General features: G+C 38.8%; 1 pseudogene; it reads left to right on the top strand.

Moving 5' to 3' along the window:
* The first annotated feature begins 559 nt into the window (after positions 1 to 559).
* LOC102477376 (FGFR1 oncogene partner 2-like) overlaps positions 560 to 24,243 on the top strand; it is a 39,126-nt pseudogene continuing 15,442 nt past the window's right edge.

Genomic DNA, 24,243 nt, shown 5'->3' with positions numbered 1-24,243 from the left:
CATTCCAGCTGGGTAGATGCAAACAAGGTTGATGAGTTCTACCCACCCCTCTGCCATCTGCAGCCTAGGAATACAGTATCTTCCTGAAAGGAGCAGGATTTCTTCTTCCAGCTCCAGTTTGCAGAAGCTGCCAGCATTTCTTCCAGCTCCAGTTTGCAGAAGCTCAGTGGGCAAGAGCAGCTGAAAAGTTTAGGGTTCCCCTCTATCTGGTCCTTACTTATAGCTTAGAAGCACTACCTGAGATGCTGCTAGCCAAGAATTATCCTTCCCTAGCTCACTTGTAGGGGAAGTTTGAGCAGAGATAAGCAGATTCCGAAGAGGGAGGCTGCTGTCCCATCCTGGACACCATTTAGAAAGCAAGGGTGTCACACAAGTCCATGGGACTATCTTACCCCCGACCCCACACCCTACACCCCACCCCTGCTTTGGAAAGTGGTGCAAAGGTATTACCCTAGAGTAGGGGACAGAGACAGATTGTAAAAACACACCTTTCCCCCAAAGTGAATTGACTATTTGAAATAATGGGGGAGATTCAAGCCTAAGAGCTTTGTTAGAGGAAATGGAAATGAGGGGTAAACAGTCAGAAGAGGATGGCAACTCCATGAGAATAGAGAGCCAGGCCACAGGCAGCTACTTTCCCGGAGAGAACCACGGAACGGGGTTGGTAAAAAGCTCTCTTGAATTAGAACAAACCTCAAAGTCTGTCGTCATAAAGACCTCTGTAAAAGGGTTCAGATTAGATCAGACTGTGGACAGTGTATGCCCCACTCCGGCACTACTGGAAACAATAGAGCAATGTACTGGGTATTAGTGAATGCCAATGTCTTTTATTATGGTGTTGATGATCGCCACAAGGCTCATGTGTTTGCCAGAGAGAGACAAAAAGAGAAAGCACCTTCCAATAGGACATGGTCACACTGCAATTCCTTTCTTTCGATTTATCCTTACCATCAGGATGTGGGGCACACTTACACACTTACACACTTACCTGGTATGCTCTTCAAGCTGTCCAGGTCAGGATTCAAACAACCGTCAGCCATTGGGATCCAGCTTCCTCAGGACAGCACTTAAACACCACCCTATGAAGCCAGCCCAGTGAATGCTAATATCTTGGTGTGATACAAACCGAAATACAGCTTACCAAAGAAATCAAAGAAAAAGACAGTCAAAGAACCTGGACCAAACCACTGTCAGCCGCAGGTGATGGTCCAAGACTGCATCTTCTAAGGAGCAACACTAGCGATTGTGCACCAAGGGGAGACAGACCCTATCAAAACAGTCAGCTAAGAACCTAAACAAATAAAAAGCATGCAAATAACAAAAACAATAAACTCCAAAGAGGGGACAAGTGTCTAGAGATGGTTAAAATATGTTATCTAAAATATCTAATTTTCGACAAAAATTACAAGTGCCAAGAAATAAGCAAGAGTGATTGATGAACAGGAAAAATAGAGCAAGACATTGAGAGGGCCCAGAGGTTACATTTAGTAGACTTATACTTCAGTACTCCTTATAAACAAACATCCTAAAGAAGTAAAGAAAGAAAGGACATATAAATTCAAGACGCTCAAAGGACTATACTAAGGATAAACTTTAAAAGATGTATATAGAGACATGATAATTAAACTGCAAAAAGTTGAAGAAAGAGAGAACTTTGAAAGCAACAAGAGAAAATTTATCTGGGATCAGCCAGTGGCATAGTTAAGGCATTGGGTTCCCACAGGGCTGACTGCAGCTCATGTCCCAGATCCAGAGGCTTGAAACTCACACCAGGCGTGTTGTGTATGTGTGTGTGTGTGTGTGTGTGTGTGCCCAAAATCCCAAAAGGAGAATGGAGGAGAAGGGATTGTGGCATGGCCATCCCTCACAGGGGGTAGTTTCTCACTTTCTGTCTCTCTGCCTTTCTCTGTATCTCCAGCACAGCAAAAATCTCTTTAAAAAAAGTAACTCTTCATACACAAGGGAGCATCTATAAAATTATCACCAGATTTCTCAGCAGAAATCCTACAGATCTGAAGGAAATGTGACAATACATTCAAAGTACTAAGAGAAAAAAGCCTACCAAACTAAAATAGCATATATGAAGAAACTGTTCTTCATAAATGAAAGAGAAATACTTTCTCAGACAAAAGCTAAGTAAGAGAGTTCACCCCACCCGGCCTTCTTTACAAAAAACGTTAAAGAAAGTCTTGTAATTGAAATAACAGGATGCTCTATTGCAACACAGAAGCATATGAAAATATAAAGTTTGCTGGTAAAGGTAAATATATAGACAAATATAGAATACTACATGCTGTAATTGTCATGTACAATAAAACTGTGTTAATGGATACACAGTATATAAAGATATGATTTGTGACATCAATAACAAAAGCGACAGGAGGAGATTTAAAGACTAGAACTTTGTATACAACTGAAGTTAAGTAGATTTTTTGTTGTTGTTATAGGGCGTGTGCACTCGCCAAGCAGACAGAGACAGAGAGACAGAAAGTGAGAAATCACCCCCCAGCAGGATGACCACACAACAGTCTCTTCTCCTCCATTCTCTTCTCAGGATCTTGGGCATGCACGTACACGCGCCCGGCCTTAGTTTCAAGCCACCTGGTCCAGGACATGAGCTGAGGTCAACTACATGGGAGTTCAGCGACATAGCCATTACGCTAACTGCTGGTCCCATGTTAAGTCGATGTTTATAATCATAAGGTATAGTATGTAGCCTCCATGGCAAAATACCCACAGAACCAACACATGCACATCAGAGAGAGAGAGTTTATCAAAGTATATAAATACAAAAAGAAAAGAAAAGAAATCTAAAGGAAGACAACAAAAAAGAAAACAAGGGACAAATAGCTGTAAGACAGACAAAACGGTTAACAAATCGTCAATAGCATGTCCTTTCCTATCACCGATTACTTAGAATGGAAATGAACTGCACTTCCTCTCAAAAGCAGAGTGAGCGAATGGATAAAATACAAGAGAGAGCTCTGCTGTGTACAAAAGGCTCACCTTAGATAAAAAGACACACATAGGCTGAAAGAAAAAGGTATATCCCACAAATGGTAAACCAAAGAGAGCTGAGTGGCCATACTTATATCAGACTAAATTTACTTTAAGTTAAAAACTGTCCAAGAGGGACAGCAAGTGGCATGGCGTTTAAGGCACTGGATCCCACATGACTGACTCTATGGTTTGAGTCCCGGATACTGTGCCTTGAAAAATAGAGTGGGTGCATACACATGCATGATCAAAATCCAGAGAAGAAAATGAAAAAGAAGGGATTGTGGGCCATACCTCCCGTGGGGTGATTTTTCACTTTCTTTCTCTCTCCGTCTCTTTCCAGTGAGCGAATGCACCCTGTGGAAAAAAAAAAAATCTTAAGAAAGGAAGAAAAACAATTGAAAACCCTGCTATAAGAGACAAAAGATATTATATAAGAATAAAATGTCAATTCCTGAGGGAAATACAACTATAAATACATCAGAGCATCCAAATACATGAAGAAATAGTGGAAGAGGGGTCAGCAGGTGGCATGGTGACCCTTTCTGGTCAAATTAAAATAAATAAATAAATAAATACATACATACATACATACATACATACAGTTTAAAAATAATTATTAAAAAAAGAAACAATTGAAGAATTTAAAAGAGAACATAATTATAGTAAATTTCAATACTTTTCTTGTAATAAAGGACAGAATATTCAGACAGAAAATATACAGTTGATTCAACACTGTAGACCAAATGAGTCTGACATACACAGAACTTTGCAACCAACAGCAAAAGAAAACACATTTCTGTCTGAGCATATTCAGAAGAACCTCTAGGATAGGTAATATTATTTCATGTCACAAAATAATCTCAACAAACGTAAAGTAAAAAACATTTTAAGTATCTTTTCCAAAGACAATGGAATGAAAGTACAATTTAACAACAGTAAGAAGATGCAAAAATTTTCAAACATATATTGGACAATCATTGGTGAAAGAAAAAAAAGAATTCAAAAAGTATCTCAAGACAAATGAAAATGAAAACATAATGTGACAAAACTATGGGATACAACAAAAATAGTAATTAGAGGGAGGTTTATTGTGATAAATACATATATTTTTTCAAAAGAGGAAAAAATTTTCAAATAAACAACTTAACTTTCCACCTCAAGGAACTAAAAACAGAAGAATAAGCTGTGCCCAAATTAGCAGAAGGAAGGAAATAATAAAGTTTAGAGCAAAAATAAATTACATAGACAAAAAGCAATAAAAAATACCAACAGAACTAGGAGTTGGCTTCTCAAAAAGATAAGCAAAACAGACAAGGAAAAGAAACAAGACTCAAACAAAATTAGTAATAACAGGAGAAATATTATAATGGCTGAAAAGATCTTAGGGACTATTATGAATAATCACATGCTAACAAACTGGATGACTTGGAGCAGGAAATAAACTCTGTAAATACACAACTTACTGAATCATGAACTGCTCCTGTTGGGTAGTGGTATAACGAAGCTCAAAAGAGGCCAGAACCCAGGACCAGCGGGTGGCATAATGGTTCAACACTGGCCTCTCATGTGATCGACCACGGTTTGAGTCCTGGACTTGGTGGCATTAAACTTGTTTATATCATGCCGAAGATCCCAAGAGGAGAAAGGAGGACAAGGGATTGTGGCACAGCCATCCCCTTGGTGGGTGATTTCTCCCTTTCTCTCTCTCTCTCTCTGTCTCTCCGATGAACACAAGCGCCCTATAGCAAAAATCTCAAAAAATGGGAGTTGTCAGACCCCATGTGGTGACCAAAGTCTACATGACTGGACTGGCCAGCCTGGGACATGCCAGACACTTAAGCAAGTGCTTCCATATGATGGGCAGAAGGACACGCAGAAGTGGATTGTTGTGTGACCAGGCCTATGAAAGTGCTCTTCTCTCTCTCTCTATCTCTCTCTCTCTCTCTCTCTCTCTCTTATGAGGAAAACTTTTTTTGTTTTAAAGAGAGGAACAGTAAATAACATAGTGGTTTCACTGGGTCCTACATGGCTGACTGTGCAGTTGGAGTCCCAAATCTAGTGGTTTGAAAAACATGCCAGGGGTGTATGCATGTGTGTGTGCATGTGTGTGTGCACATGCCCAAAATCCCAAAAAGAATTGTAACATGATAGCAGTCCATGGAAGGTACTTTCTCATTTTCCCTCTCTGTCTCTCCCAAGCAAATGCACATGTCCTCTGGAAAAAAAAATAATAATAATGAAATTAAATTAAAAAACAGACTCAGGAAGAAATAAAAAGTTTTAACAAATCAATAACAAATATAAATACTGAGTCAGTAATAAAAATCTCCCAAAAAAGAAAAAAAGCACATTACCTGATGGCTACACAGATAAATTTTACCAAATATCCAAAAAAGGAACTAATAATAATCCTGCTTTCAAAAAAGGAAGAAACATTCTCAAGCTCATGTTATGAAATCCAGCAACACCCTGATACCCAAACCAGGCAGACACCTAAGGAAAGAAAACTATGCCTACATAGATCCCAAAATCCTTGGCGGAATACTATAAAACACCTTCAAAACAGGAGACTGCCAAAGGTCCATGAGGAATGGAGTTAAAAGATAAAAATTAAACTTTAAACTTTATTTCTCAACATGACTTTATCAGGTTCAAGGCACTTTCAGAAGCAATGACACACTTAGTTCATGCCTAAAAAACTGAGGGCCCTGGGAATTTAATATCAATGTAGTCTTTTTATATTATTAAATGAAGAAAAATGGATGCTCTTTAAAGATTTTCTTTTTTCTTTTTTTCTTTCTTTTTTTTTTTTTTTAGTAAGAGATTTTTGCTGTAGGGCATGTGTGCTCACCAGAGAGATACGGAGAGACAGAAAGTTGGAAATCACCCTCCCAGGGGTGATGGCCACACCCCAATCCCTTGTCCTCCTCTTGGATTTTGGGCATGCACACAAATACATATGCCTGGCCTGAGTTTTATGCCACCAGATTAAGGATTCAAACCAGGGTTGAGTACATGGGAGTCCAGCAATGTAAACATTATGCCATCTGCTGGTCCCTAAAGATTTATTTTTCATTAGGAGAAAAAGAAAAAGAAGTCAGAAGGTACCCATGCAGTACACTACAGTGAATGACAAATGATTTATTACCAAACCCCCCAAATTTTCTGGCTGGATGAAAGAAATGAGCAGAAGCATTGTCAATGTAAAGAAAGACTCTGGTGAGGCTTTCCTGGGTTTTTACACTAAAGCTTCAGCTAACATTTTCAAAACGCTCTCGTAATGTGCATGTGTTCTCATTCTTTGGCCCTCCAGAAAGTCAACAAGGGAAACGCCTCAGCATCCCAAAACATTGTTACCATGACCTTTGCTCTTGACCTGTCTGCTTTTGCTCTGACTGGACCCCTTTGGCCTCTAAGGAGCCACTGCTTTGATTGTGCTTTGTCCTCATTATCCTACTGGAAAATCCATGTGTCATCTCCTGTTACAATTCTTCAAAGAAATCCTTCAGTATCTTGATCCCTTCTTTCAAAACTTTCTACTGAAACCTCTTCTCTTGTTTATCACTGATCTGGGCACAATTTTGGCACCCACTGAAAAGAAAGTTGGTTCACCTATAATTTTTAAGTCACAACAGCGTAAGCTGAACCAATTGAGATCTGTATGATATCGCCTTTTGTTTCTGTTGTTGTCCCTTCTTTAATTAAGGCATGAACAGGATTAGACTTCTTTACAAATTGATGTGGATGGTCTGCCACTGTGTGTGTCATCTTCAACAATCTCTCTTCCTTTCATAAAGTGAGTTATCTATGTGTAAACTGCAGGTTTTCTTTAAGGCATTGCCTCCATAAATTTTTCATAAAGTATCAACCATGTCACCACTTTCCCACCCAAGTTTCACCATAAAGTTAATGTTTGTACTTGCTTCAATTTTAGCAGAATTTATGTTGCTCTGACAGGGACTGATGTCTTACCCTCCCTAATGCCTCAAACTAGACACTGCTCAGACATGTTATAACAAGTTAATGTAAGTTTCTTTTGATTTGAAGTCTTTGCATAGCTTGTTCATAATATGCATTTTCCAGGAATGTTTTGAAGACTCTCATATCATTGAATTCAATAACACATTATAAGGATTATACATCATGGTCAAGTAAGATTTACCTCAGGGATGCCACTTATGCCAGCCAATCAGTGTGACAAACATATTAACACAGTAAAAGGAAAAAGAATATATATATACACACACACACACATATATACATATGTAATATATATATATATATATATATATATACACACACACATATATACATATGTAATATATATATACAATCCTTTTTATAGATAGAGAAATAACATTCAAAAAATTCAACACCCATTCATGATTAAGATTCTCAACAATATAGGTATGGAAGTTATGCACCTCCAACAATGAAGCTCATGAATGATAAACCTACAGCTAACATCATCGTGAACAGCAAAACGTTAAAAACTATTATAAGAACTAATATAAGGCAGATGCTGACCCTTTGCTACTTCTTAATATACTACTAGAAGTACTAGTCAGAGCAGTTAGACAATAATTTTTATTGTTTTTATTAAAAGTTATTCACATTGGAAAGAAGTAAAATCATCTCTGCTAGCAGACAACATGATCATATATGTAGAACACCTTAAAGACTCAAAAAAGAATCTTGTAATTAATAAATGAAGTCTTTAAAGTTACAGAATACAAAGCTAATGTACAAAAAGCATTTCTATACATAAACAAAAATTCACCTAAAGGGAAATTAAGAAAATAATCGTAGTTATGATAGCTACCAAAATAATAAAATATTTAGCAATAGTCTTAACCAGATAAGTGAAAGACTTATACAATGAAAATTATAAAACATTAATGAAAGAAACTAAAGAAGATATAAATAAATAAAAAGACATCCTGTCTTCTTTTATTGGGTGAATTGATATTCTTAAAATGTCCATGCTAAATAAAGTGATCTACATATTCAATGTACTCCCTGGCAGATCCCAATGACATTCTTTACAGAAACAGAAAAAAAATACCCTAAAACACTTATGGTTTTATGGGTGACCCTAAAGAATCAAATCAAACTTGGGGTCAGAAGGTGGTATGGTGGCTAGGGGATTATACATCATGGCCAAGTGAGATTTACCTCAAGGATGACTGTGGTTCGAGTCCTAGACTTCGCAACTTGCCAACTTGCTTTCTTGCTCTCTCTCTCTCTCTCTCTCTCTGTGTGTGTGTGTGTGTGTGTGTGTGTATGTTTGTGTGTGTGTGTGTGTGTGTCACTCTGGTCAAATTGAAAATAACAATAATGATAAATAAAAATAAAGGAAATAATTCTTTTTTTTTAAAGAGTCCAATCAATCTTGAACAAGAAGAACAAAGCTGAAGGCAACATACTTCCAATTTTTAAAACATATTTAAAACTTATAGTAATCAAAACAGTATGGTACTGGCATAAAAACAGACTCATAGACCATACTGTCTCAGTCTGTTTTTGTGCTCTTACAACAGAATTTCAAATAGTGGATAGCTTATAATGAATAGAAAATTATTTGTAATAGTTCTGGAGGCTAAGAAGTCCAAGCTCAAGGCACCAGCATCTGTGTAGACAGGAGATTTCTTGTTGCACCATCCCATGATGGAAGGCATCACAGGTGGAAGGGTGGAAGAAAGGAAGAGGCAAACCCATTACAGAGGTGGCGGCATTTGTGCATTAATGAGGGTGGGGCTCTCATGACCTAAACACTTGTTAAAAGTTCCATCTTCCAATACATTCATAATGAATTAAATTTCAACATGAATTTTGGAGGGGGCAAACATTCAAGTCAAAGCACTAGAATAATGAAAACAGAAAGGTACTGGCATTAAAATACAATCATAAACCAATAGAATAGAATGAAGAGCTCAGAAATAAATCCATGTATCTGTATTTAACCAATCTTCAACAAAGTTATCAAGAATTCAAAGTTGAGAAAACCTTAAAAGCCTTATTTCTTCAATAAGTGGTTTTAGAAAAACCAGATATCCATACACAAGAGAATGAAACTCAACCCTTATCACATACCACATACAAAACTCAGCTGAAAATAACGTGAAAGACTTAAATGTAAGGCCTGAAATTATAAAACTACTAGAAGAAAACATAGGGGAAAATCTTTACATCGATCTGGGCAATGACTTTTTAGCTATGACAGCAAAAGCACAGACAACCAAAGCAGCAATTGACAAATGGGAATACATCAAACTAAAGAGCTCCTGCACGACGAAAGAAATGACACAATGAAAAGGCAACTTAAGTAATGGTAGATAGTATTTTCAAATCATGTATCCAGCAACAGTTTTATATTCAAAATATTTACCCTTAGACTAATAAATATTAGGGAGTTTTGCAACATAATAGTAGAAAAGAAAAATGACTTGAATAAATAATGTGTCAAAGACCCAAGTAGACATTACTAAAAGGATGATGTACAAATGACTCACAGGTATATTGAAATCATGCTCAACTTCACTGCTGTCAGGGAAGCACAGTGATATACCACCTCACACTGGTTGTAACAGCTACTCTAAACAAACAATAACTCCAAAACCAGAAAATAATGCACTGACGAGAATGTTGGGATACTGGACACTGTTAGTGGGATTTTAAAACAGTCCAGTCACTGTAGACAACAATACAGAAGTTCTGGAAAAAATTGAAAATAAAACTACCTTGTGATCTGGTAATCTTACTTTGGGGTATATATCCAAAAGTGCTGAAAATAGTATCTTCTTTTTGGGAGAGAGAGAGAGATTTTTCCTATAGGGTACGTGTGCTTGCCAGAGAGACAGAGACAGAGAGAGAGAGAGAGACATAAAGTGAGAAATCACCCCCCAGGGGGATGGCCTTGCCACAATCCCTTCTCCTCCAGTCTCCTCTTGTGATTTTGGGCCCGCACACATATACACCCAGTGTGAGTTTCAAGCCACTAGGTCCAGGACTCATACCATGGTCAACTGTGTGGCAGTCCAATGACATAACCATTATGCCATCTGCTGGTTCCAATAGTATTTTCTTGATACATGCACATCCATGTTTATTGTAGTATTATTCACAAAGCCAAGATGTGGAAACAATCTAAATGCCATCAGTGAATAAATAGAAAAGAAAAAGGGATAGGGGCCCTCAGGCTGCATGGTGGTTAAGGCACTGTACTCCTACATGACTGACTACAGTTCAAATCCCAGACCTGGTGGTTGAGAAATCATGACAGATGCATGTGCATTTATACTCAAAATCTTGAAAGGGAAATGGAGGAGAGAGGATAGAGACTTGGCCATCTTCCCAGGGGATGATTTCTTACCTTCCCCTTCTCTGTCTTTTTCTGAAAGCACACACATCCTATAGCAAAAATCTAAAAATAGGTGTGGGTTGGGATTTATACATAGATGGTAATATTCTTCAGCCTTACAAAGAAGGAAATCATATCATACACTATGGCATGGATGAGCCTTGAGGACATTATCCCAAGTGAAATAAATCAATCATCGAAAAACAACTACTGCATGATTGCACTTAGAGTCATGTGCTACTTAGCAATGGAGATCCGTTCCAAGAAACGCACCATGTGTACACATCACAGAGCGCCCTTACACAGACTGAGATGGTACAGCCTGCTGCACACGTGGCATAGCTTCTTACAGATGTCTATGTATTACTGATACTATAGGCAGCTCTAATACAATGGGAAGTATTTGTTCATCTAAACATAGGAAAGGTACAGATAAAATACAGCTCGGTAGCCAGTGGTTAAGTGAACTGAATCCTGTGTGCAGTTTTCAGTTTGAATCCCAACCTCTGTGGCCTGAAAAACACTCTGGGCATGTGTCCCTTCATGTCCCAAACCCCAATGCAATGGAGAAATGGAAAAGGGATTGTGGCATAACCACACCTCACTGAGCGAGGTGCTCTCCCCCACCCTTGGTGAGCACACACACTCTAGCAATTTTAAAATGTGTAATATAAAAAATAAAACTGGTACACATATATAGGGCATATACCATGAATGGAGCTTGCAAGACTGGAAGTTGCTCTGGGGTGAGTGAGTGAGTGGGGTGTGAGTGTGACAACCTGGGACATCATTGTTCATTATGTAGACTTCATAAACACTGTGCACAAAGGCTACACTGAAATGATAAAGGAACATTTTTCTTTTTTTAAAAAAAAAGATTTTCACTATAGGGTACGTGCGCTCGTCAGACAGACAGAGACAGAGAGACAGAAAGTGAGAAATCACCCCCCGGGGGGATGGTCACACCGCAATCCCTTCTCCTCCATTCTCCTCTCGGGATCTTGAGCACGCACACACACGCGCCCGGCGTGAGTTTTAAGCCACCGGGTCCGAAACGCGAATCGCGGTTGACTACGTGAGAGTCCAGCGATATAGCCATTACGTTAACTGCTGGTTCCCCATTTTTCTTTCATCAGTAATAAATTAACCTTAGCTTACTGTAACTTTATTACTTAATAAAGTATTACATCTTTTTTAACTTTTTAACTATTTTATAATAACTTTTCCTGAAACACAAAAACATTGTTTAGCTGTACAAAAATGTATTTATTCTATTTTTATATTCTATTTGTCATTTGATTTTTGATTTTTCTTATTGTTATTGTCTATTTAGTTTTTCGCTATTTTTTTCTTTTTACTTTTTAAAGTTTTTGTTACAAACTAAGACATAAACACACACAGTAGCCTGCACCTGCACAGAGTCGGGATCATCAATACCACTGTATTTCCTCTCCCCATCTTTTCTCACTGGAAGGGCCATGACGAGCAAGCAGCAGAATTAACTCAACAGGAGAAACACGGTACAATCGAGGGGCATGATCACCAAGACATGTGTGAGGCTGCTGTGTAATAGGCCATTCTATTACACAGTTGAAAGAATACACCCTAAAATAATGATAAAAAGTATAGTTTGACAAATACAGAAACCAGTGGCATGGTCATTTATTATCATTATCAGGTATTCTGCACTGTACATAATTGTGCGTGCTCTTCGTTACGTGCCTAGCTGTGCAGCAGATTTGCTGCCACCCGCATCACCACAGACACACAGATTGTGCTGCTCTACAATGTCTCCAGGTGACAGGAATTTTTCAATGTTACTATCATCTTATGGGACCACCATAGTATATGCAGTCTGTCATTGGCCAGACATCATGATGTGGCAAATTATAGTTTGTGACATATTTAACCTGATAAAGCTCATCAAAACAGAGAGTAGAAGAGGCAGCCTGGGGCTGGGAGAAGGGAAATGGAGTTGGTGTGTGACGATACAGAGTTTCAGTCACACAGATGATGGAAAGTTTCAGTGATCTGCTGTACAACCATGGACATATAGTTAGCAATACTTTGCTATATACTTAAAATCTGTTGGGCCTAAATTTATGTTACATGACTTATGCCATAATAAAAAAGAGAAGAAAGACGATACCAGCAATGTCTCAACTAGCAGATAAGATCAATAAAGAGAAATTGTAAAAAATACCCAAAGGCTAATTCTGGAGGTAGAAAACCAATAACCAAAATGAAAGTTACTAGAGAGTTCAATAGGTGATTTGAGCTGCAGAAGGAAGAATCACAAACTTAAAAATATGTCGATAAAGGCCATACAATCTAAAGAACAAAAGGGGGAAATGAACAAAGATGAACAGAGCCTCAGAGACACGTCAAGCACCATTAAACATGACAAGATGAGCAAAATGGAAAAACCAAAGAAGAGGAGAGAAAGGAACAGAACAAATACTCCAGAAATAATGCCTTGCAATTTCCCAGATTTGATGAAAATGTGAATCTATACATGAAGAAACTTGGCATATTATAGTAAAATAAACACAACAAGATATACAGTTACACAAAATGAGCAAATAATTTGAACATATATTTCTCCAAGGAATATGTACAAATGGCCAACAGTATATGAAAGATGCTTAATAGCACTGGTCATATGGAATGCTAGTCAAAACCACAGTAAAATACCACTTCACAGGCACCATGAAGACTATGACCCAAAAGACAGTCAATGGGGAGGAGGTGGACAGTCATACATCACTCATATAAACTGGTGAAGCCATTCTGGACAGTTTGACAGTTTCTCAAATTGTTAACCATAGACTTACCATACTATCAAACTCTTCCACTCCCAGCTATATAACCAAGAGAAATTTTTAAAATATATGCACACAAAAACTTGGTACACATGTCCATTGCATCATTAACTTATATAATAGCCACAAAGAGGAAAGAACATAACTGTACAATTGATGGATTAATAAGTCAAGTGACTTATATCCTTACAACATAATATTATCAGGGGACAAAAAGGAATGAAATATTGATAATGCCACTCCACAAATGAACCTTGAAAACATTATGCTAAGTGAAGCCAGTCATAAAAGACCACATATTGTGTTGCTGAGTTGTGCTAAATATCCAGAATAGACAAATTTCAATGAAGTATTATTGAAACAGTGTAAAAGTGATGTTTACTCATGGACGGCATGATAAACCAGTCCATGACATTATCACTGAGTGGTTAAGATGTTTTTTGTGAGACCAGTAGGTGATGCAATGGTTAAGGTGTTGGACTCCTACATGGCAAAGCAAAGTTCAAGTCCTAGACCCAGAGTTGAAAATCATGTTAGATGTGTGTGTGTGTGTGTGTGTGTGTGTGTGCGCGCGCGCGCATGCGCATACCCAGAATCTCAAGGGGACAATGACGGAAATTGGATCTCAGCATCTCTCTGTCTCTTCTGTAGCAAGTCCACCTACTCTATGGCAAAAAAACTGAAAAAAAAAATGTTCATTGTAATCAGGAAGACCTCAGTTCGAGTCATTTTCTGGTGGCTGTGACTATTTGTGTTTTTTTTTTTTTTAATTTGTTAATTTTGCTAGAGGGTGTGTGAACTCACTGGAGAAAGACAAAGAAAGAGAGTAAGATAGAGACAAACAAAGGAAGTTAGAAATTGCTCCCCCGTGAGGAGTGGCCATGCCACAGTCCCTTCTCCTCTATTTCTTCCTCCTTTCACAATTTTATGCATGCACTCACATGCATCTAATGTGTTTCTTAACTCCCACATCTGGTACTGGAACTGCACAGTTGACCATGTGAGATCTAGATGCACTAACCACCAAGCCACGGGCTGGCCCATGACTGATCATTTTACTGGTGGACCTGCCTGGATACCCAGGTAACTCGTTACGCACATGTCTGGTGTGTTCATGAAGGTATTTCTGTAAGAAATCACATTTGAATTGGTGAATCCAAGATACTGGCACTCCCTCATGTTGTAGGCACTGTCCAGTTCACCAAGGGCCTGAAGAGTTTGAAGGTGGAATCATTCTGCCTGACCACTTGGGCTAGGAAAGGGATCTCCTGCTCCCTGTGCCCTGTTTTTAGGCTGCAAACATGGCCTGGAATCTATGCCATTGGCTCTCAGGCTTTTGAACAAATCAGTGACCTTCCTTGGTCTTCAGATATCAGATGGCAGATGGCCAAGTCTTCAGCCTCCATAATTACATGAGCCAGCACCTTCTAATAAATTTCACTTAGGTCTTGTTTCTCCAGAGAACCTTGAATAATACAAACCAGTATAATGGGTCTCTATACTTGTTCCTTTATCTATAAATTGTAGTTACTTCTTAGGATTATCTTAAAAATTATGTGTAATAGTGACTAAAATGGAAAGCACAACACAGTGCTCAAGCAAGAACCCCAAAGCACACGCAATAATCCCCAAAATAGACAAGTGGCATTACATCAGATTAAGAAATTTCTGCACAGCAAAGGACACAGCAATTAGTGTCAATTGACCACCCTCAAAATTGTAAACTATGCCTCAGATAGGGGACTGATAACCAGAATACACAGGAAACTCAAGCAGCTTACCTGGAAGAAAATGACTAACCCAATTAAAAGATGGGAAAATCTTTCTAAGGAAGACACATGAACAGCCAAAAAGCATATGAAAAATTGCTCATCATCCCTCATTGTAAGGGAGATGTAGATCAAAACCACAATGAGATACCACCTAACCCCAGTCAGAATGGCAAAGATTAAAAAATAATAATAGTAAGTGCTGGAGGGGGTGTGGTGAAAGGGGGACACTCCTACACTGCTGGTGGGAATTTAAATTGGTCCAACCACTGTGGAGAACGATATGAAGGTTTCTCAAAGATATTCAGATGGAACTACCATATGACCCAGCAATTCTACTCCTGGGTATCTACCCCAAAGGACAGGAGAGCACTCAATCAAAAAAGCACTTGCACAACTATTTCATTGCAGCATTATTCATGATTGCTAAGACATGGAACCAGCCCAAATGTCCACAAACAGATGAATGAATTGAAAAATTGTGGTACATATACTCCATGGAATACTATTCAGCCATAAAAAACAACAAGGCCCTGGAATTTGATAGAAAGTGGACAAATATGGAAGATTTGTTGCTGAGTGAAGCAAGTCAGGCTATGAAAGAGAGACATTGTATGTCTCCACTTAACATATACCGATTGTCTGCACTCTATGGTAGAGACTGAAAGACTGGAGAACATAAAAGCATTAAAAATTGTAATGGACACTAGAGACAAAGTGGAAAGTGAGTGTGGGAGGGAAAGCACATAGGAAATTAAAAATTTTTATGGACACTGGGAACAAAGTAGAAGGAGAGTGGGAGAGGAGAGGAGTTTAGGAAAGGAAATCTGGGGAGAAAATAGAGAGGTAAGACATTTGAGGGACAGATACGGTTTACTACCTGTTGATGTTGCGTATAGTATTCTCAACTGGACTGGTCTGAGGTATATATTCTGGGTAAAGTCTCTTTATAATCTAAATGATGTATAGTGATTAAATGTATAAACAATAATAAATAAGAGAAAAAAGAAAAAAAGTTTTTTTCTAGATAGAAATAAATAAATAAATAAATAAATTAAATAAATAAATAAATGGAATACCATATTAGACAATTGGTTCAAAATTCATTTAGATTTAATTGGCCAGATATTTTTATTGTCTATGATTTGAAATTGCCTGTATAGTTATTACATCAAATGGGCTGATAATCAGTTTTCTCATTTTTCATTTTTAAATTTATTGAAATTCTAGTAGAAGACCGTAAAAGACTGAGTCTTGTATCCATCACTAAGTTGAAGGTGCAATCAGAAATTCCCCCAGCAGGCAGAATTTTCACTCTCCTGTTTGATTCTGTATTCAAAATGATATGTTCTCTAATAATTTTTTTTTCAAAGGAGCTCAGGAGAAAAAAATTCAATAGCAATTGCTATGGGAACTAAGTTTTAAATTAGTGTTTTTCTTTTTTATATATATATATATATTCTGTAATTTTAACATCTCCCCTAGTTATTTTACTAAAAAACAAAACATTCCATCTGAGTCAGCTTAACTTTCTGATGATTCTAACTTGGAGAGAATTCAGGTGTGCAAACCCAGCTGTGTCATCTGAGCATGACAGATGTCTTGCTGGATCTTTGTTATCTGCCCCAACCTAAACTCAGTGAGCATTCCAGTCAATTCCCCTAGCCCTCCCCAGTTCCTGTTTTCTCCCTCATCTCTGCAGCAACTTTTGATGTAGCTATAAAAGCACTTCTGTAGGATGGCCACAGCAGTTAAACACTGTGCAGAAACAGCTAGATCCCACATGGCCAACCGTACTTAAAATTCTAGCCCTGGCAGCCTGAAAAATACCCTAGGTGCATGTGCGTACATGCTGAAAATTCCAACAGGATGGAGAATTGGAGAAGCAGGGATTGTGGCATCACTCCTCTCCACTGGGGGGTGCTTTCCCTCTCTCCCCGTCCCACTTTCTGGTGAGTGCACACACCTCCCAGCATTACAAAAATAACAGTAATAATGAACAGAAACTTCTGTAAAACTATAACTAGTAGTGTACAATTATTTTGCTGAAATTCACTCTAGTCTTATCTATAATTAAATGGTCACTTGCATAGGAAAACTGCTTGCTGCCCAACTGGCTATTTTGGGGAACACAAAGCAAGGACCTCAACCCTGACTCTGCTCAAGCCTAAGCTGTTACACAGATCCTGCTTAAAAAAAAAAAATAGCATGACCACTGGACTCCACCGTAGACCCATGCAACTTCATGCTTCACTCATGTCAACATATGTCTCCATGAAAGTACTTTCAGCTTCTGCCTGTTACTTCACATGACTATTCCCAAGAAGATTAAGGACTTGTTTTATTTTTTTTTTACTCATGCCTCTCTTATTCTCAAGAACATGTTAACTGACAAAGATGCAAATAAAGTAACAAAATAAAGCAAATAGTATAGCAATAACCTGAATATGGAGTGAAGCTAGATTGCAGCGTATTGACCATAAATCCCTCACATCTTACAAGAGTTAGACTGCAAATCTAGACTGAGGTGTTCCAGCGGACATAAAGGTGAGAGGAACTGATTAGAGACAGGAGTCACAGTGCTGCTGAGTTACAAGCAATGCAGATGCTAAAAAGAACCACAGCTAGGAGCAGCAGGTAGTGTGAAGGTTAAGGCACTGGGTTCAACGTGGCCAGCTGCACCATTTGAGTCCCAGACATGGTGGCTTGGGTCAGGTGCATGTGCATGTGTGTCCAAAATCCCAGGAGAGTGGAAAAGGGATTTCAATATGACCATCCCCCCAGGGAGTGATTTTCATTTTTTTTTTTTAACTTTCCTTTTCTCTGTCTTTCTCTGGAGAGCTCATGCACCCTGCAGGTCTGGGGGGTGGGGGAAGAATTGCAGCTATTTTTACTACCAGAACAGAAAGAAATTTCTCCTATGAACTTCATGTAATGAACACAACTCTATATGAGTGAACCAGCAAATTAGAGGATGGCATCTTTCCAGAACTGGTCTTGGTTGACTCCTTTGAGAAACTTGTTACAATAAAGAGGTTGTCTAAAGAAAGGCCAGCCTTTATATGTATGGTCTTCTGCTTTGCTGGGCTAGAATGATAACCCCTTCATCTCTTTCAAAGAGCTGTATGTTAAGTATTATTAAGTACTCCACGACACATGGATCAAAACACTTAGAATGCGGGAATAAATGTACTTGCATTACATTTTCCACAGCTACAACTTGCATTTTATTTCTGTTATATCCAAAAAATGGTTTTAAAAGAACTTAATAATTATAGTCTTTCTTAAAAATATTTTTCCATCAATAAATATGATGTTTTAAATGTCGCCCATTGAAAGAAAGATTGCATTGATTTTTTTCCCACTTTTACATAGAAAGACATTTATAATAGTTACCTCCAAGTAAGGCCTCATGCTCATGCTTGCCTTACTGGATTCGTGGCATACAATACCAGAAGAATTCAGGGAGCAGATTCTAAATTAATTGGCAATTTGAACTTTGAATGATCATTGCTTTGTGCCTGTTTGGGAAACATGATTGCTGGATTTAGAGATGGATAAAGACAAACTGCTCTACTCTCACAAACCATTCTTCTGAGAAAATTGAACTGTTCTTTTTTGAACGGGGTAATGATACCTAATCCATCGAGATGTAAAAACTCTATAAAAAGGCCTCTTTACAGAGCACTCCGGTCAGCCGGTTAAAGAGAGTGAGCAGTGTGCTTAATGGAAGATAAACGGTCGCCCTATAGGGTTTTATCTGTCATACTAATCGCAAAAAGCATCTCACATAAAACTAGAGTTAAAAAGACTGTCAAGGCAGGCTGCACCACGCTGTAAACTAATACCTGGGGCTTAGCACCCGCGTCCTGGACATGTGAAATGTTTAAAATACTTGGAAGAAAGCTTTTCCCTTCACATTAGTCTAGGCATACCCAGTGAACCCAATGTGAGATAATCCAAAACCATTCAGGTTCAACCAAGGTTGGGAAAATATTGCAGTAGACACAAAGCTTTGATGGAGAGCTTCTTTGATCTAAAGATTATAAAATACACAGTTTCTAATCTGACAAATTTTGAGCTGCAAAGCACAATATCTAAACATTCTTCTTTTGTCATAACAGTTTAATCCCTTAAGAATGTGATTTAAACCACTGGGGAGCAAAGGTTACCATGAGATTTGTATGAAAGAGGAAAACGGCCTCAGACACCTTGATAGAAGTATGTGAGGGTCGTTAAACTATAGAACAAATGCTGCTTACTGTTGGCCCTGCCAGGTCACCTGCAGTTCAAGGCGTGTCAAATGCCCGTTTCTTTTCAATACAATTAGGTAAAAGATTAAATAAGTCTCTCTTTTTATTTCACTCTTTCTCGTTCTCTCCTTTTATCTCGACTACAATTCTTCCATTTCTTTTTTCTTTTAGTTAAAGATCAAATTCCTTTAGTGACACAAAACTGTCTGTAGATTCTTCAGTAGCTAAAACTACACTCAATAAAATGCTACAAGTATAATGAGATGCTTTCTAAACATATAGGCTTTGCAAGAATGTATACATAGTATTTTTAACCAGTACTACCCAGAATTAAACACAAGAATGGCTATTAATCTAAACAAAACGAATATATTTATCTGTTTTATGGATAAGACCAAATGAAATAAAATGTGTGATGTGACCAGTGGGCTTGCCCACTCCCTCAGCTGGAAGGGATGTGTACCCAGTGAAGGTGCGAAGCGAAGCGTAGGAACCCTCACATCTCCATTCTCATGAGGTACTGGGAAGAAGCAGATGTCCAGATATGCTAAATACATGGCTGGCTCCCCATTGGCCTTCAGGCCCTCGGTATTTAAATCCCTCCTTGCTGGGATTTGAATAGAATTGGACTACCAAGATAGTGCCAAGTACTCACTTGGGCTGCCAAGGCGTTGTAAAAGCAGTGTTTTGCATCTAACGTTGTAGTCCGTGTGTCAAATTTCTGCTCTACCTGTCACTTTGAGCTACAAGAAGAGGAATGGAGGGGCAGAGGTTGACTCAGCAGAGATTCAGAGCTTCATTCAGTAAATGTAGTGTTCTCACCCCCACAACTCCAGATGGTTTTGCAAAGCCAGAACACAACCACACTATTTCTCCCAGAAATGGAGATTTAGGAAAAATCTTATAAAATTATCTGCTCCAAGTAAGCAGATTTATGTATGCAAATGTCTATATGCTTCAGAAAACAGATATTCTTTCCTTAAATATTTTATAAGAAAATTAACTCATAAACTGAGTTTGCCAGATGATGAGTTCAAATCTGCATTGCCAGAGAACACAGGTTCATAAAACTAAGCTGAGGTCTTTCAGTACAGGTTTGTATAGCCACAGGCTGCAAATCCCTATGAGTTGATACCTAAATACATAAAAGAAATCTATAAAGAAAGGGCAAAAAGAATTTCCAAGCATAAATTGCCCCAAGCTCTACATTAGGTTGGCTGAGAGGTCAGTGGAATCCTAAAAGGAATTCTGCGTTGTATCCCCTTTTCACAGTGAGCCAGGACATAGAGTTGGTTTCTAGGATGGGCAGCTCATGGTAAACCAAAAAATGAGAGAGAGCACCTGCCCCTGGGGTGCTTTCAGACCACACAGTCACCAGGCTACGGCTGACGGCCAGAGCTGCACCGTCTTCTACTCAGCTCTCAGAAGCAGCTTCTTCCCTCAAGGAGCTCATGCTTCCTTCTAGCACCTAAACACCAGTTTTAGTTCCGACGGCTGAGAGTTTTTGCCGAAGGCCTGGACTTCTCCATGAGTCATGCAGATATGCAATCTGGGCAAAGTCTTGGTAAGAGTGACAATCTGGGCAGCCATTGCGGGAGGGGCCCAATGTGAGCATATTGGAATTTGAACACAATATTCTGCTTGTGCAAGATAAAATGGCAATTTCATTTACAGGCCCTTTCTTCAATATCTGGTTGGTGTTCTTTTTTTCTTTTTTTTCAGAACCAAATGGGCTCCTGTAATTAAATAGATTTTTATCTTTATCCTGCTAATTAGTCTGTCTTCTTGCTCACCTCTACTTAAATAAAAACAGTTTTAAAGACTAAATTTATTTGAATTCATGGAACTAACTACTTGGTATTTCAGAGTGCTTTGCGGACCAGGCTGAAATGTTCACAAGACCACCAGTTACTATTTTTAAGAACTTGTGAAGGACGCCGGGGAGGTGCCAGAGGACTTGAAAAGGGCAAACGGAGAGTCTATGTTTAAAAATGGGATGAACAATGACCCTGGAACTACAGGCGTCAGCTTATTTTCCTTACCTGGAAAAACTGGAACAAATCATCCAAAAATCAATTTGCAAGCACCGAGGAGCGCGCACAGTGCTGGGTAATAATTCACAGGCAGTCCTGAAGCAAAGGCTGTCAGAGTTTTATAATTCTTTCTTACGATCGTGATAGCTGGTAAATTAGAGGGCGGCAAAGGCATCGTATTTCCCACTAATAAAGTTTATTGTCTCCTGTAACATCCCCATATCATCTGAGTAAATATAAACCAGGACTGGAGGTCACAGAAAGCTACCTGGGCACAGATATAATTGCGGTGTTTCACGAATTAATCAATTCACAGTCGCTTTTCAATTTTACAGCTTGATAAAGTAGGACTTTGTAAGACATCACTTTGGAGTCTAGTACTTGGTGAGATGTTCACCTTTACCACATGGCGAACAGACAGCATCCATTAAATGAACCAACGTAACCAGAGAGTTCGGCCACGGGATTAGAATTCAAAGTAACACTGAAATGATAAACGAATGAAGTTCAACAGCATAGGGGATGAACAGAAATCTACAAAGAAAGGGCAATGAGAAAATTTCCAAGTATAAATTTAGGAGAGAAATGGGCCTAAGATTTAAAGTGGAATACGTCTTTCCTCAGACTCCCCTCCTTCTCCCACCCTCTTCCCACACTGTACCCGGTATCTGTAACCATTTTCTATGCTTCTATATCCTCTAGCCTTTCAGTTTCCGCCATAGAGTGTGGTCAGTCTGTACATATTAAGTGGAGACATAATGTCTTATTCCAAATACTATTATGGGTGCACTACAAAACACAAATTTATAGGCAAATAATAATAATAATAAAGTGGAATACATGTTGTTCATTACTCAGAAAAAAATTATCACAAAAGAAGAAATTTTGAAAAAAAAAGCATTTTCAAACTATTACATTCACGCTTTGACATTTAAAAGTAATTATATAATTAAAGAGACTTTCCTTATGTAGAGATAGAGTTGGCTAGCTCCCAATGCGCTGCAAGTTTTGCATCAGATTATGAACCTGGTGAGAATGGGCGTGGGTCTTGCCAGGAACTTTGCACATACAGGCTGCTCTTCTCAGGGCTGCTGATCCCCACAGCTACCTTCCTTGCAGGACAGGCACTGCAACTGAGTAAGCACTGGAAGCCGTCAGAGAGGTGACAGTGATTTGGGGTCTACTGAATCCAGTAATAAAATATGGACGCTTTGTACACCTTTTTTTTAAAATTTTATTATTTTTATTGATAGGTTTTTGCTATAGGGCACATGCACTCGTCAGAAAGACAGAGAGAGACAGAGAGACAGAAAATGAGAAATCACCCCCCCAGGGGGGATGATCACTCCACAATCCCTTCTCCATTCTCCTCTTGGGATCTTGGGCACACACGCACACAAAGCCACCGGGTCCGGAACTCAAACCGTGGTCAACTATATGGGAGTCCAGCAACATAGCCATTACGCTAACTGCTGGCCCCTCAACATCTTTACTCTTACTTTCATTGTCCAGGTACTTCACTTAGTTTGCATGGTTCTGCAATGAACAGGGTATTTCAAACCCTGACATCACCATAGAGAAACTTGATACAGAGTACATAGCAAATGAGAAAAGCTAAATTCTTTCATTATAGTTACACTGGTTTTGTTTATTTAAGACTCCTTCCAGAAAAAATAGAGCGTAAAATTTGGGAAAAAGATATCAAAAAGATTCAGTTATAAGTACGGTTCAAATGTATAATAAGAAAAGACTCAGTGCACTATGAATCTACAATTTGCCATCAAATTGTCTCCTTAAATAGCTTTCTATTTTGTACTCTAATTTTTCTAATTGTTCATGGTTATTTTAAATGGATTTCTCTCTTCCAGACCATGTAGAATAAGCCCATCTAGTTTAGAGTCAATGGTTACAAGGAACACTTTCCACGTTCTTCATTCAAAAAGATTATTCATTAAACTATTAAGTAATTCCTGTCTTGGCATTATTTACTTCCAAGATTGGTGCAAAATCAGTTGCTAGGTGCTACCCGTGATCAAAGCCTTAAGTCCACACAGCTCGCTTATGTGTCTCCCTTTATCTATATTCCTATCACTCCATCACAAAACAGTTCAAGTGCCTGACAGAGGGGACTGCAGTGATTCTTGACACATTATTCCTCTAGGCTTAGGAGACTGGCAACTTCTTTTATCTTTCAAGGGGACACTTTTCATCAAAAGTCACGTCTTCCACAATGATACATAATGGAAGGCTTTCACTTACTAAAGATAACCAAAATAACTATTGAAAAAAAAAAGAACACAGGTTAATAGCCTGATAAGTAAAAAAGTAGAAGTTCTCCTCATCTTTTTCATCTACCATGTTTAAAACACTCTGCCCTTTGACGTTCTCAGAGCATGGCAAGAAGATGCCGTACCAGGGAAACTTAAGTAGAAATTACATTGGTGCTGCTCTTTGGAACATGCACGCACCTCCACCTAAGTGAGCCAAAAAGAAGCCTGAACACCTGTCAGCAGGACCCTGCTCATGACACTGTTTTTCACAGACTCTGCCAAGGGTAGTTCTCCCCTCAGTGAGTTTCCCTGTATTGCCCACAGAGTGATCATGTGACTCCTGCTTCCCCAAAGGAGAAGTCTTCTACGTGAGCCGTCAGCCTCATCAGTACTGGCTCCTGCCCAGGCTTCTCCAGGGTAGTAAATGTTTCCTCCTCAAAGATTCAAGACCAGAAGAACAACTTACGGACCCTGCATTTGTACAACCTTAGCGTTTCTTCCTGTCTCTCCCTCCAACACACCCCTACATCTTACAAGCTAAATCTCCCACCTGTCTGCCTCCCGGGTTCCCCCTTACCAGACTTCCTCTAGCTGCATAGTATGCATCCTTCAAGGCTCACCAATGTCATGCCTTCCAAGAGATTTTCCTGGTCAGATGCCGCACAACAGACGACTCCGAGACGGTCTTCTCTTCAGCGCTTTATTTCCCCAGGCTCTGTACAGTCTTTTTCTCTTT

This window comes from Tupaia chinensis, unplaced genomic scaffold, assembly GCF_000334495.1.
Source record: "Tupaia chinensis unplaced genomic scaffold, TupChi_1.0 Scaffold000644_1, whole genome shotgun sequence".
Lineage (NCBI taxonomy): Eukaryota > Metazoa > Chordata > Mammalia > Scandentia > Tupaiidae > Tupaia > Tupaia belangeri.
The sequence above is the reverse complement of the archived record's forward strand: the minus strand, read 5'-3'. Positions and strand labels throughout refer to the sequence as shown.